A 12,480-nucleotide genomic window follows, 5' to 3' on the forward strand; every position below is an offset into this window, starting at 1 on the left:
AAGGTGGCTTATCATTCCACCAAGAAACAAAGTTGTGTGGACAAGTTTTCATGCTTCTATAAAACGTCTCGGGATACGACTGTAATCCTCAGGGAATGGCTGGGTGGAGAATGGCTCTCACTCTGCCAGGAGCGAACTCGAGGCAAGAGTGAGCAGCAGATAGCTCCTGCAGGTCCCCCACTCTCTTGAGGGACGCAATAGCTAGCAGGAAGGCTACCTTCAGGGTTACAAGAAATTACATACATTTCTTGGACACCTCGTCCAAAGGTTCGAAAGTGTGCCAGGGATAACCCTTCAAGAACCACTGCCAGGTCCCACGTGGGGACCCTAGTCTGGATGACAGGCCTCATCCTCCTAGCTCCACGAAGGAAACGTACTATAAGTGGGTGTCTCCCCAAAGTGCCCACCCCTAGAGGCGTGTGGAAGGCAGCTATGGCCGCCACATAGACCTTAAGCGTGGATGGAGAGAGCCCGTCAGAAAAGCGATTCTGGAGGAACTCCAGCACTGAAGCCACTGGGCAGTTAACTGGGTCCAACTGATGTTCTCTGCACCATAAAGTAAACAAATTACATTTTAATGCATACAGTTTCCTCATGGATGGGGCTCTAGAGTTTAGGATGGTCTCAAAAACCTCGGTTGAGAGACCAGCATTCATGAGTTGGTCCCCCTCAGGGGCCAGACCCACAGCTTCCACAGCTCCGGCCGAGGGTGATATATTGTGCCCCAGGCCTGAGAAAGAAGGTCCTTCCTGATCGGGATTTGCCATGGAGGGCCTGCTAGGAGAGCTATGATGTCTGAAAACCATACTCGGGCCGGCCAGTACGGGGCTACTAAGAGCAAACTGATCCCGCCGGACCCTCTCCAGAACCCCTGGGAGCAGAGTGATTGGGGGAAATGCGTACAGTCCCAGGGTAGCTGGATGCGTGAGGGAAAACCAGAGTGGACAGTGTGTGTTCTTGTGAGAGGTGAACAGATCCACTTCCACCTGACCAAACTTCCTCCACATCAACTCCACCGTCTCGGGGTAGAGTCTCCATTCCCCGGGCCTCAGCCCCTGCCTCGAGATGATGTCTGCCCCCACATTTTTGTCCCCTGGAATAAACATTGCTCTAATTGAGAGTAGTTTGCCCTGGGACATATTCATATTCTTCACAGAAGAACCTGATGCGCCAGTTTGCATAGAGGGCGCAATCTCAAGCCCCCCTGTCGATTTTTATATGGGACCATTATTAGTATGAATGGTTAAAATCATTAGTATGATAAATAATAATAGTGATGCTTGACCAATAATCCAAATTTTCCATATGCATCATTGAAATTGAGAGAAGAATCCCAAGGTGACCGTCAACTGGTAACCAAAAAAGTGAAAACAGTTACCTAACAGATGCTGACCGCAACAGCAGGTCAAACGCTTTGCTGCGGTTTCTGTCCAGAAGCAGAAAGTTAATCATAAGTCTGCGGGGTTATTTCACTGGGCCATGCAAAATAGGGCAACCAATTAATTTGTCTCCGAGTGGTCTGAAATTAATGAGAATTTGACTGAAGTTGAGGGGTCTCGACTTTTCCCATAACTGAACCATTAATCTGACATTAATAAAGAGCTGTCAGCCTCTGGTTTCACTGCACGGAAACGCTGAGTCAAATATGACTGTTAGGAAGAGTTTCTATATCTATATCACTTCTATTACAGGAACTAGATCATTCCACTAGTTAGTGTAAAAACTAGTGGCAAATAAATGTAAAAACAAAAAACGCTGTAGTTCAGGCTTTCCTTTGACTCTTGAGAGCTCATGCTTCCACAAATCAGGCATGATAAAAAACAGACAGATTGATGTTTGGTGCCCACAAACAAATTGAAAAAAGCTTTTTTTTTTTCTTCTTTTTTTCTGATTGACAGTCTATTGGGAAACAATGTCATATTCACAAGTTCCCAGGTTGCTAATGAGCATTTCTGAGGAAGAACTACAAAGTTCCTGGCATTCATGTTCAAAGGCATTGAATATCTGAAATATATTTCACAGTTTACTTTGAGGTATTCATTTGCCTTGGGATAAACGGGATATAGTCCAACAGTATTCTGCTTTGTTTTCAGAGTTCAAGAATTATTACCCGTGAACAGACATAAACAGACATGTGCACAAATTATTGTACAGACTGCTGCACTATTATGATTTCAGGATTTACCATGCTTGCAATTATGCATAATTTTTGCATAATCACAAGCAACTGACTCTAAACGAAACCCTAACCCCAACTATTATGTTAATGCTGTTAATTAATATTACTCAGTACTTATTTGTGTAATTACAATGCCACCTTAATATAAAGGTAAATTATCAGGAAATTAAGTGAACTAATCATTTAAGGTACACTGTAGTAAACATTTACAACTAGGGGTATTCAAGTTCGATCTTGCATACCATACATTAATACCATACACCTCAAATTATCTCACAGATCTGCCTAAAAGGACCAACAAATGACCCTCAGGAGGTGGTCTAAGCATGGTTCCTTTTGTGGTTCGTTTAATTCCCATTTTAAGTCCACTTGCAATGTAAATTGGCTTGCACAATTAAAGTGTACACGCTATGTCAAACACGCTAGAATTAATGCTGTGTGTGATAATTAACAGTGCAGGTGTTGCTGTTTCTAAAGAGCAGGAATTGAATTTCTCTGTTCAGATCCACCTCGTGTAGTGTGTTATTTCCTCCAGACAGCTTTTGTCAACCCGTCTAAGCACTAATTGAAAAGGCCAGAGAGCAAGCAAAGCAAAGCAGATGCAGTCTGTGTGTCGGCATTCTGGCCAATGGAGGAGCGTGTGATGAAAACAAACAGTGGACGGACCCCGCGAACCCCGTGGTTGGCACAGAATGAGTCACTGAAGCTCTCTAATTACTACCTTGGCATCTTAAATAGCAATTTGGCTATTTTATTCTCTGTTTCTGGCTTGTCTCAAGCTGCTGCGACAGAATTATGGCACAGTATTAACTCTCGATGGCTGCATCCCAATTTCAATTCTTCTTGAATGCACTAAACATATTTACTTTGCTGGTAATGGGAAAGGACATTTGAGCAGATGGTAAATCAGTACACTGGTGTTGGGACACTACTTTGTTAAGTTCGTCTTCGCCGGTGTTAGCATCTAGCAATTGCATTACTTTAAAAGTCATTATTATTTCACTTTTAGGCTCAAACATTTCAACAAAACAGCCTTCGGATTGTCAGTTAAAGGGGTGGTTGAATATGATTTGACTTTTCTAACTTTAGTTAGTGTGTAATGTTGCTGTTTGAGCATAAACAACATCTGCAAAGTTACAACGCTCAAAGTTCAAAGCAAAGGGAGATATTTGCTTTTAGAGAAATCACCTTTTAAGGACTACAACAAACGGCTGGTAGAGACTACAATGAGCTTCTTCATTGGTTAGTGACATCACAAACCATAAATTTACATAAACCCCGCCCCCGGGAACACGATTTATAGATTATCATAACAGAATATGCTAATCAATGACTATAAGATAGTGAACTCCACATCAGCTTCATAAATTCATCAACTAACCATTCAGAAATGTTGTCTACATGTCGTCACTTATTCTTTAGTCTCTCCATCTTTGTCCGATTCCGGTTTGAACATAAAAGGCTAAAAGTTTTTGACATTTTCAGTGCGTGAATGTGTGAGGTAATCGGAGCTGCTAGTGCTAACACACTCACACACACACACACACTGGGGACATCAAAGACTTATTTTACATTTGTGAAAGGGCATTATAGGACCCCTTTTAAATGAAAAGTTGTTTAAGAGGCAATTCACTTTATTTGAATTACATGTAAAAGTTTTTTGTTTTTGTTTTTTAGAATAAAATGCATGAATCACTCAAAATAAGAACAGGAATGTGTATTAATGATTGCAAGTTGACTTAAAAACAATTGCTGTGGCAGCTTCGGCCTCACATTCTTTCCATCTTTGTATAAATAAATGAAAGTGTTGAAAAAGAGCTGCCAAAGCTGTCGCGCAATGGGTTGTTGGTTATATTAGCCCAAATAGCATTCATGAATTTACACTGGGAACAGTTAACAGAGCATCTTAGAGGCCGCATAGCTATGGTAAAACTAATCACCATTTGCAATTCCTCTTAAAAGGGGACAAGGTCTTTAAAATGTCCTTCCTCAACTTCAGGTCACTCTGAAATACGTCAACACATTAAGTAAAGCGGCACTCTTCAATTGACTTCACAGGAAGTTAAATAAGAAATTAATAAATCTTTTTTAATAGGAGCCTTTAAACAGCATTCAAAATAAAAGCAGTTGCCAATCGCTTGTCTTAATGCATCCAAGCCAGTGGAGTCCATCATCACGTGCACTTCTGAACTCTGTATCGTTGGCCTGCATCACCTCTCTTTCATCTCCACGTTCTGTTCCTCTCATGTTTATCCTCGTTTCCCCATCATTCACTCAGCCTGTGTGTTCTGTCTCTGTTCATGCCATGTGTGATATAATCAGCTTTACCGCTGTCGAGTGAATCAGTCACGGATGAAAATAAATGTTCATCTTCTGCCTCTGTCTTTCTCCTCCTGGGATGAACCGAGGATTGAAGGACGGGTCAGTGAGTGTGTGTGTGTGTGTTCTCGCTGCAGGTGCCTCTGTGTGTGTGTGTGTGTGCACGTAGCCAACGGTGCATATGACCTTTTATTCCTGGTCTACACTTCCACGCTTAGCCATCTTTTCCATGGCTGGTGTCCATAGCTCAGTCGGAGAGCCAAAGACACGGGACATGACACTCGACTACCTCATCAAACACCTCTGAAACATGACCTGAGAGACGAGGAAAGTCAAAGCTGTAACGGCAACTCCAGCTGGACACTTTTCAGAGAATATTCAAGCTTCCTTATGAGCCGAGGCCCATTATTAGCGTCTGATTGAGTGATACTGCGAACCTGTGATTATGGTGTACATTAAGGGTGTGTGATACGTATCCTCTACAATACTATCATAATGGTTGTTTTAACGACGTGGAAGCTGACATTATATCGAGTATGTCACTCATTTCGCAACAAACAAAAACACGCCTCAAAGTTGCAAACTCTCACTGCATGAAGTAGATTGCAGTTAGAAAGACCCCAAATTTCAAGATATGGGGGCAAAAATGTCCGCCTGTGAGGTTTGTCACCATTTTTACAGAATATTCATTTATTTTGAAGATGTTGAGAAGGATAGTTTTGAGAATATGGTTGAGATGGTGAATATGAGCCAGAAGCTGATCTAAATATTGATTTTGAAGATGTTGCCAGTTCCAAAAATTAACAAAACATGCTTTATATTATTATTTTAGAATGTTATTAAAACATAAAAGAGAGTTTTATACTATTGCGGCAGTTAGAGATCCATCCGCTTTAGATATAGATCCGGGTCACTAAAGACCCAAATATGTGATAATGATTGGCAAAACATTTATGCATTTAACTGTAAGAATTTGACACCAAAAAATGACACTAATAAATTTAGAACAAAAATGTAAAATCAAAGGTATAAATGCCTCTAAAAATCAATTTAAGGGGGCAAAAAAATATAATGAAAAGTAAAATTTCTGTCACTGCTATGACCTACTGCACAAACTATGAAAATAATGAAAAGCTTCCTGAGTCAGCTGTCTATGACAGGCCTAAACCAGTCAAGATTTAGCCAAATATTTATTTCCATCAACAAAATCCCAGAAAATATAGAGATAACGCACATACATTTTTGCATGCCTTTACCATACTCTCCACTTTCCGCTGCCTTTGCTTTGTAGCAGCTAACAGGAGCCTATACACGTCTGTAAACCCAGCAGAACACACCAGCCAACACACACAAGTCATATCCTTCCACACACTGTTTTCTTTACACAAGAGGACTGTGAATGACAGCTGTGCCAATTTAGCAGAAATCTGAGTTCTGCGGCTACAGATTCTGCTTACAAGCAACCTGAGCCTTTCACACACACGACAACCTCTCCAATAAAGCAAGTTATCTCATCAGCTTTGGCTGCTATGAAGACACACAGAGGAGAACATACACTGCGCTTCAATCAGACTGAAGAAACAGACTGTTGGCGGATATGGTTTTAATGATGTTGGTGCTCACATCAGGGGAAGATTCAGTCTCTGAAGTTAAGGATCGTTTACAGATTGCCAACACTCTCTTACTCTAAAGGCAAAGATTTATTGGATTTGATTGAACAATTTTGACTTCAACTTCCAAAAAATAACCAAATTAAAGCATTCAGGAAATAATAAGAGTAAGATTATTATCAAAATAAGAGTCCTTACTCAAACAGGAAGAGGAGATACAAGATTTCTTTTCTTGGTTTAAGCATAAAACCATAATTATTTTACACAAATCAAGTAAAAGTTTTTTTGTTTTACTGGAAAATGAGACCATTTTTTGTTTCAGAGTTAAAGAATCATAATTCATACCAATTAAGCAATACAGTACGAGCGAATGTGGTATATTATAAATCTAGTCATGACTAAAAAATGTAGACATTATTCACAATACAGCTAGACCTCCAGTGCCTTATTGCCTTTATACAATATTACTACATAATAATAATAATAAACCATTATTTTATCAAGCAAATTCATCAAATGTGGAAGATAAGTCTCTAAACAACGAGAATGACAATCTCAGGAGAACATGAACTATAAGACCACAGGAAAGCTGTATTGACCAATCAGCATTTAGGACGAGAAGAGTCTTATAATTTTAAACAATGTCTCATAATTGCTCACTAAAATGTAGCTGTAGAATCTATTTGCTGCCTGGCGTAATGAATGTGATTACAGATGTGAAAACACATCATGCCATTAATTATCCGACTCATTGAGTGGAAGAACATGTTTTCAGTCCGGATCACTATCACATGATGAACATTTTAAGCAAAGCTTAATTCATTAAAGTCAACAGTAAGAAGCTACTGAATTATAGCTTATTATAAAATCCTTAGCAGATTTATTTGTCAGGCAAAATGCTAATTGATCTAGAAAACCTTTAGGGAATCCTGTTAGGAAAATAATATTGTGCGTATATTAGATGTGTCTGTGTTATCTGCAGAGGCATGAGTTTAATGAGGCTGAAATGTGCTTCTCTAATGGTGTGTGATATTATTTGAGGATGTTCTGCTGCCTGAGGAGACTGTGATGTGGATTATTCCAGACGCGGGCTTTGTTTTACTGTCTCGCTGAATTCACAGTCGACTCTAAAACATGCTGATTGTATATCTTAGGATAATCCACATACACACTATTATTATTATTATTATTATTATTATTATTATGAGAGTAGGTTTTGTTTCTCACAGGGTATTATATGCAGCCATTTTTGGCAGTACGACTTTAATCCAACGTGATTGCAGACTGCAAACATGCTGTTCATGTGTACCATAAACTCCAAAATATGATGAAAACATCAGTTTACATGTACATTACATATATTCCAAACAAAATGAAAGCTTACATGTGGATAATTCCTTAGTTTTCTCTGAGGTTTTCAAGTCTTCTGATTTAGAAACTATTCATTTCTATTGTAATGCCAAATCCAGAGTCAGAATGAGTTTTAATGCCAAGTATTTTGCAGACATACAAAGGGCGAAACAAAGGAATATTACAATAAGAAAAAAGCAATAACAATTTAGTATAAAACAATACTAAATAATAATAAAATATAGAGAATACACAATAGACATAATATTACATACTGTATATCCACATATGCTATATTCAGATGTACAGTTATGTGCAAAATGGAAGTGTAGTGTGTGCAAATGAAAAGTGAAATACGTGGAGATTTTGTTTTCACTTTCATGTTTCATGTCTTTTATTTTGTAATTTCCCTATAGTCAAGGTTCCTGTCATGTGCTCCCCTTGTGAATGTGTCATGTTGTCATTGGTTGATTTAGTCATGTGGTTTCTCAGTTCTGTTCTGTCATTGGTTCATTGTTTAATCATGTTCACAGGTGTGTCTTGTCAAGTCATTAGTCTTTGTGTTTATATTGACCTCATGTTTCCACAGTCTCTTGTCAAAGGGGATAGGGTGGGAAGTGGGAATAGGAAAGAAGAGGCTGTGATGACGAGGTTGAGGTTGGGACACTGTTCACTGAATAAAACACTAAAGTTGATAGGGAAGCACCAGACAGGGTTGTGTGAGGGTTGTCGAGAAGAGGAGTCAGTGGAGCATATAATTATGAGTTGTAAGAGATATGAAATGCAGAGGCAGGTAATGAAGAATAAGTTGAGGCAGATTGGGGTGCAGGAGATTACATTAAAAGGGTTATTAAGCGCAGTAAATGGGACTCAGAGTAGAATATTGATGTTATTTTTAAGGGAGGCGGGACTTTTCAATAGGATTTAATTGATAATTAAAGTGTGTTTTGTGTGTGAGTGTTTATTTGAGGGGAATCAGTGTTATGTAAGTGTAGGAAAGAGAAGGGACAAAGTTGTATTATAAAATCTATTATCTGATCCATATTCCGGAGCAGAGGGGGCGGTAATGCACCAAAAAGCTGGATGCCAACCGCCGTAAAATTGGAAAGAAGAAGAAGAAGAAGAAGACAGTCTCTTGTCTTGTATTGTCCCTGTAACCACTGTTCGTGTCGTGTCGTGTCGTGTCGTGTCGTATTTTGCAGACATTTATGTTAAATAAATGCTGCATTTGGGTTTGTCAAGCTCGTCTCCAGTGGAATCATTACAGGTAGATGCCAAGACCCCTGAAAAGGGCCTCTGGTGCGGTTCGACTTCGGGTGTGTTCACACTTGTAGTTTGGTTCGCTTTGTTTGGTCGGGACCAAAAAAAATCTAAAAAAACATTTAGTCCTGGTCCGCTTAGCATTCACATTGGCATTTTAACACCAAACCTGAAGTCATAGGGATACACTCACAACCTGATTGGTCGGCTTTTATTACGTAAATTTCGGAACGGAACTTACCGAACATCCGAATCAATGCTGTGTTCGGGGCTTAATGCGCTTGCTGTACGTGTTTAGCCTACATTTGGTGGTATTTTGATCAGCTTAGAACTTGTGAAGAGCTTTTAAATGTGTAAATGAGTCAAAACAGCATCAGGAATCTCTTCCGTCACACAAACAAAGGTCCACAAACACCCCGAGGTCAACATTTGCATATGATTTCATTGCTAAACTAATAGATGCACGATGCCATGCAGGAAGTACGCGGCACAAAAAGATGCCAAATTACTGGGAAAAAGAGGTTCACATACATATGAAGGAAACAGTGTATGTCCTCACATGTAATGGCACCAGTGATGCATCAAATGAAGCGTAAGACAAATGATAACTAAATGTGCAGAACACACATGGCTTGGACAATGGAGATGTTGCTATGGTGATGAGCTTCACTGGTGCTGTATCACAGGATTCATGGGAAATATAATGAGAAAACACTGTGGTATTCAACAGTAATATTGTTTCCAGAAGCCTTGATGCACATTATAATGCAGCATCATAAACACATGGGATCACTCAAGAGAAATACTTTAGACTAATGGTGATTGACTCCAGATGGACAAGTTAACTGGCAAACTGATTTCAAATGGGTCTGACATTAGCTTGTTGCTAAGCAAAAGATCAACTAGAACAGTCAAATACTAGGGATGCAAGGATTCATTTTTCATTTTGCAGGTGCAATTTTCAACATATGCAGATTTTGGTCAATTCCGATAACCGATAATTCTTTATATTTAAAAGCCGATAACCGATATATTGGCCGATAAATCTAAATGCAAATGTTTATATAATTTTTGATAGACTGGTTAAAAAACAAAAGTCTCACCATTAAAATCCATGTCCCAAACACACAATTATAATGATGTTTTCATGATAATTCTATGTAGTCGATATTACAGACTGTTGCACTTTACTGTATTTTCCTTTTTTGAAGTGATTCCAATCATATTTCAAGCAATTCAAACCCATCATGTTGAACAGTGCGCATCTGAAGTGTCTCAGCTGAAGGAAAGAATACATTATTTATCGGCTTTAATATATCAGACAAATCTTCTTATTGGGCCGATAACGATAACATTGAAAATCAATATATATCAGCCGATACCGATATGGTGGCCGATATATCGTGCATCCCTATCAAATACTGTATAGTTATTTTTATAAACACTTTTTGGTATTGAATGAAATATGTTAATAGTTTTGTTTGTTTGTTTGTTTTTACCAACATTCTCACAAAGCATTTTGGGATTTCATTTCAATATGCCTCATTCAATGCCTTATAATTTGGGAAATAAAAGAGAAAACAGCATAATGGCTCTGTCACAAAAGTGTCAAGCAACGCAGTGTTGAGTTTCCTCAAAAGGGAACTAAATATACATATTTATTTAAAAAGAAACATATAAACATGACAAAAACACAATTACTAACAGCTTTTTGGTTATATATAATGGTTATCCCATGATATTCTTTGAACTACCATGTAAATACCATACTATGGTATCAGTACTATGATCAGTACCAGATATCACAATCTGATACCACAGTGACTGCAATAGTAATTTTGCAAAGGTTTGAACATATTGTTGCTATATATAGTAACTATAGTGCAGCCAAGTCTCCACTATTATAACAAACATGATCTACCATCTCCAACAAGTTCAAACAAGATAAATCACTAGGTTTAGCACAGTCCCATCAGCGACTTGTCAAGCACCATGTAAACCCAGCTCCCACCCAAAGCTGGTTTTATATGGATTTCACAGCAGGGAAGTCAAATAGCAATACATTTATGTTGAATGTATACACCAAAAACATGACGATTAGGATTAGTTCTAAGACAGATGAAGTATGACGAAACGTTCTCTCTATCTGTGTGCAAAAAACTCATGTAAGATCACAGTAATATTATTATATAAATCAGGAAATGTGATAAAATGCTCATAAGATCAGCACTGATTTAGTGTAATTGGCCGAAATGTTGATTAAACTGTGCATTTCGTGTATCAAACATTCATTATAATGCAGTTTAATCTCACTATAATCTCTCTGACTGGATGTATGTGAAGATTATAAGAATATAATCTTAAAGGACTGTGTAGCAAAAAGCATCAAAATGCCATTTTATTTCCATCACTTTAAAGGATTTGTACAATCTGAAACACACGAGACAGAACGAGACCAACTCTATCAGACCCATCAACCCAAGCTGAAATAACACCCCAAAGACCGCGCTGTTAAGCTTGTAGCTGTGCTGTGAAATCATTACGATTATAATGGGAATTTGAATAATTAATCCGTGTGTGCCGCCTCATTTGATCTAGACAGCCGACGGCTCAATAGCTTGATTCATAATCTGTCATCCGCACATCCACGCTGAATGAGACTCGCGGCGCCTGTGGTCGAGCAGGTGATTGGGTCGACAGCACTGATTTCAGTCAGATGCTGAATGTCTGAGGAATGGATTGATTGCACATTTCTCTGGACGTCTTTGTGGGCTTTGATCGGTTCTGATCAAATAGTTTGTGTTAGGAAAGCTGGAACGTACAGGACTGTACTGTAATGGTACTGTGTTACCATTTTATTGTAACAAGTTATGTAGCAATATTATTACACGGTTAAAACTTGATATCAATTAAGGGGTTAAATGATTAGTCCACTTCAGGATTCACATTTCTTCAGTCGAAAAGAAATGAAGGTTTTTTAGGAAAACGTTCCAGGATTTTTCTCCATATAGTGACTTCAATGGGGTCCAACGGGTTGAAGGTCCAAATGTGAGTTTCAGTGCAGCTTCAAAGTCTCGACACGATCCAGCCGAGGAATAAGAGTCTTATCTAGACAAACCATCCGCCATTTTATAAAAACATAAACATTTATATACTTTTTAACTACAAATGCTTGCACTAGCTCTGTGATGCGCCACACATTACATAATCACGTAGAAAGGTCAAGCGTGACGTAGGCGTAAGCACAGATCTAGTGTTTACAAAGCCAACATGCAAAGAATAAGTCAAATGCCATTTACAAAAAAATGTCAAATTAAAAGGTAAAACAACAATGTCGGACGATTTTGAAGATGGAGATCTTCTCTATATTTTCCGCCTACGTCAGGTTATCGCCGGACCTTTCCAATGTGATTACGTAATGCGTGACGTCGTGGACGTGCAAGACGAGCATTTGTGGTTAAAAAGTATATAAATGTTTATTTTTTTTATAAAATGGCGGATGGTTTGTCTAGATAAGACTCTTATTCCTCGGCTGGGATCGTGTCGAGACTTTGAAGCTGCACTGAAACTCACATTTGGACCTTCAACCCGTTGGACCCCATTGAAGTCACTATATGGAGAAAAATCCTGGAATGTTTTCCTCAAAAAACGTAATTTCTTTCAGACTGAGAAAGAAAGTCATGAACATCTTGGATGACGTGGCGGAGAGTAAATTATCAGGCCATTTTAATTCTGAACTAATCCTTTAATATCAAGGTACAA

At 38.7% G+C, this 12,480-nt stretch overlaps 1 protein-coding gene across 3 annotated transcripts in view; it reads right to left on the reverse strand.

Annotated features, from left to right (window-relative positions):
• prkcab (protein kinase C, alpha, b) overlaps nucleotides 1-12,480 on the reverse strand; it is a 210,817-nt gene that overhangs the window by 60,246 nt on the left and 138,091 nt on the right. The gene's annotated exons all lie outside the window — the stretch shown is intronic.

This window comes from Leuciscus leuciscus, assembly GCF_965113295.1.
Source record: "Leuciscus leuciscus genome assembly, chromosome: 1".
Lineage (NCBI taxonomy): Eukaryota > Metazoa > Chordata > Actinopteri > Cypriniformes > Leuciscidae > Leuciscus > Leuciscus leuciscus.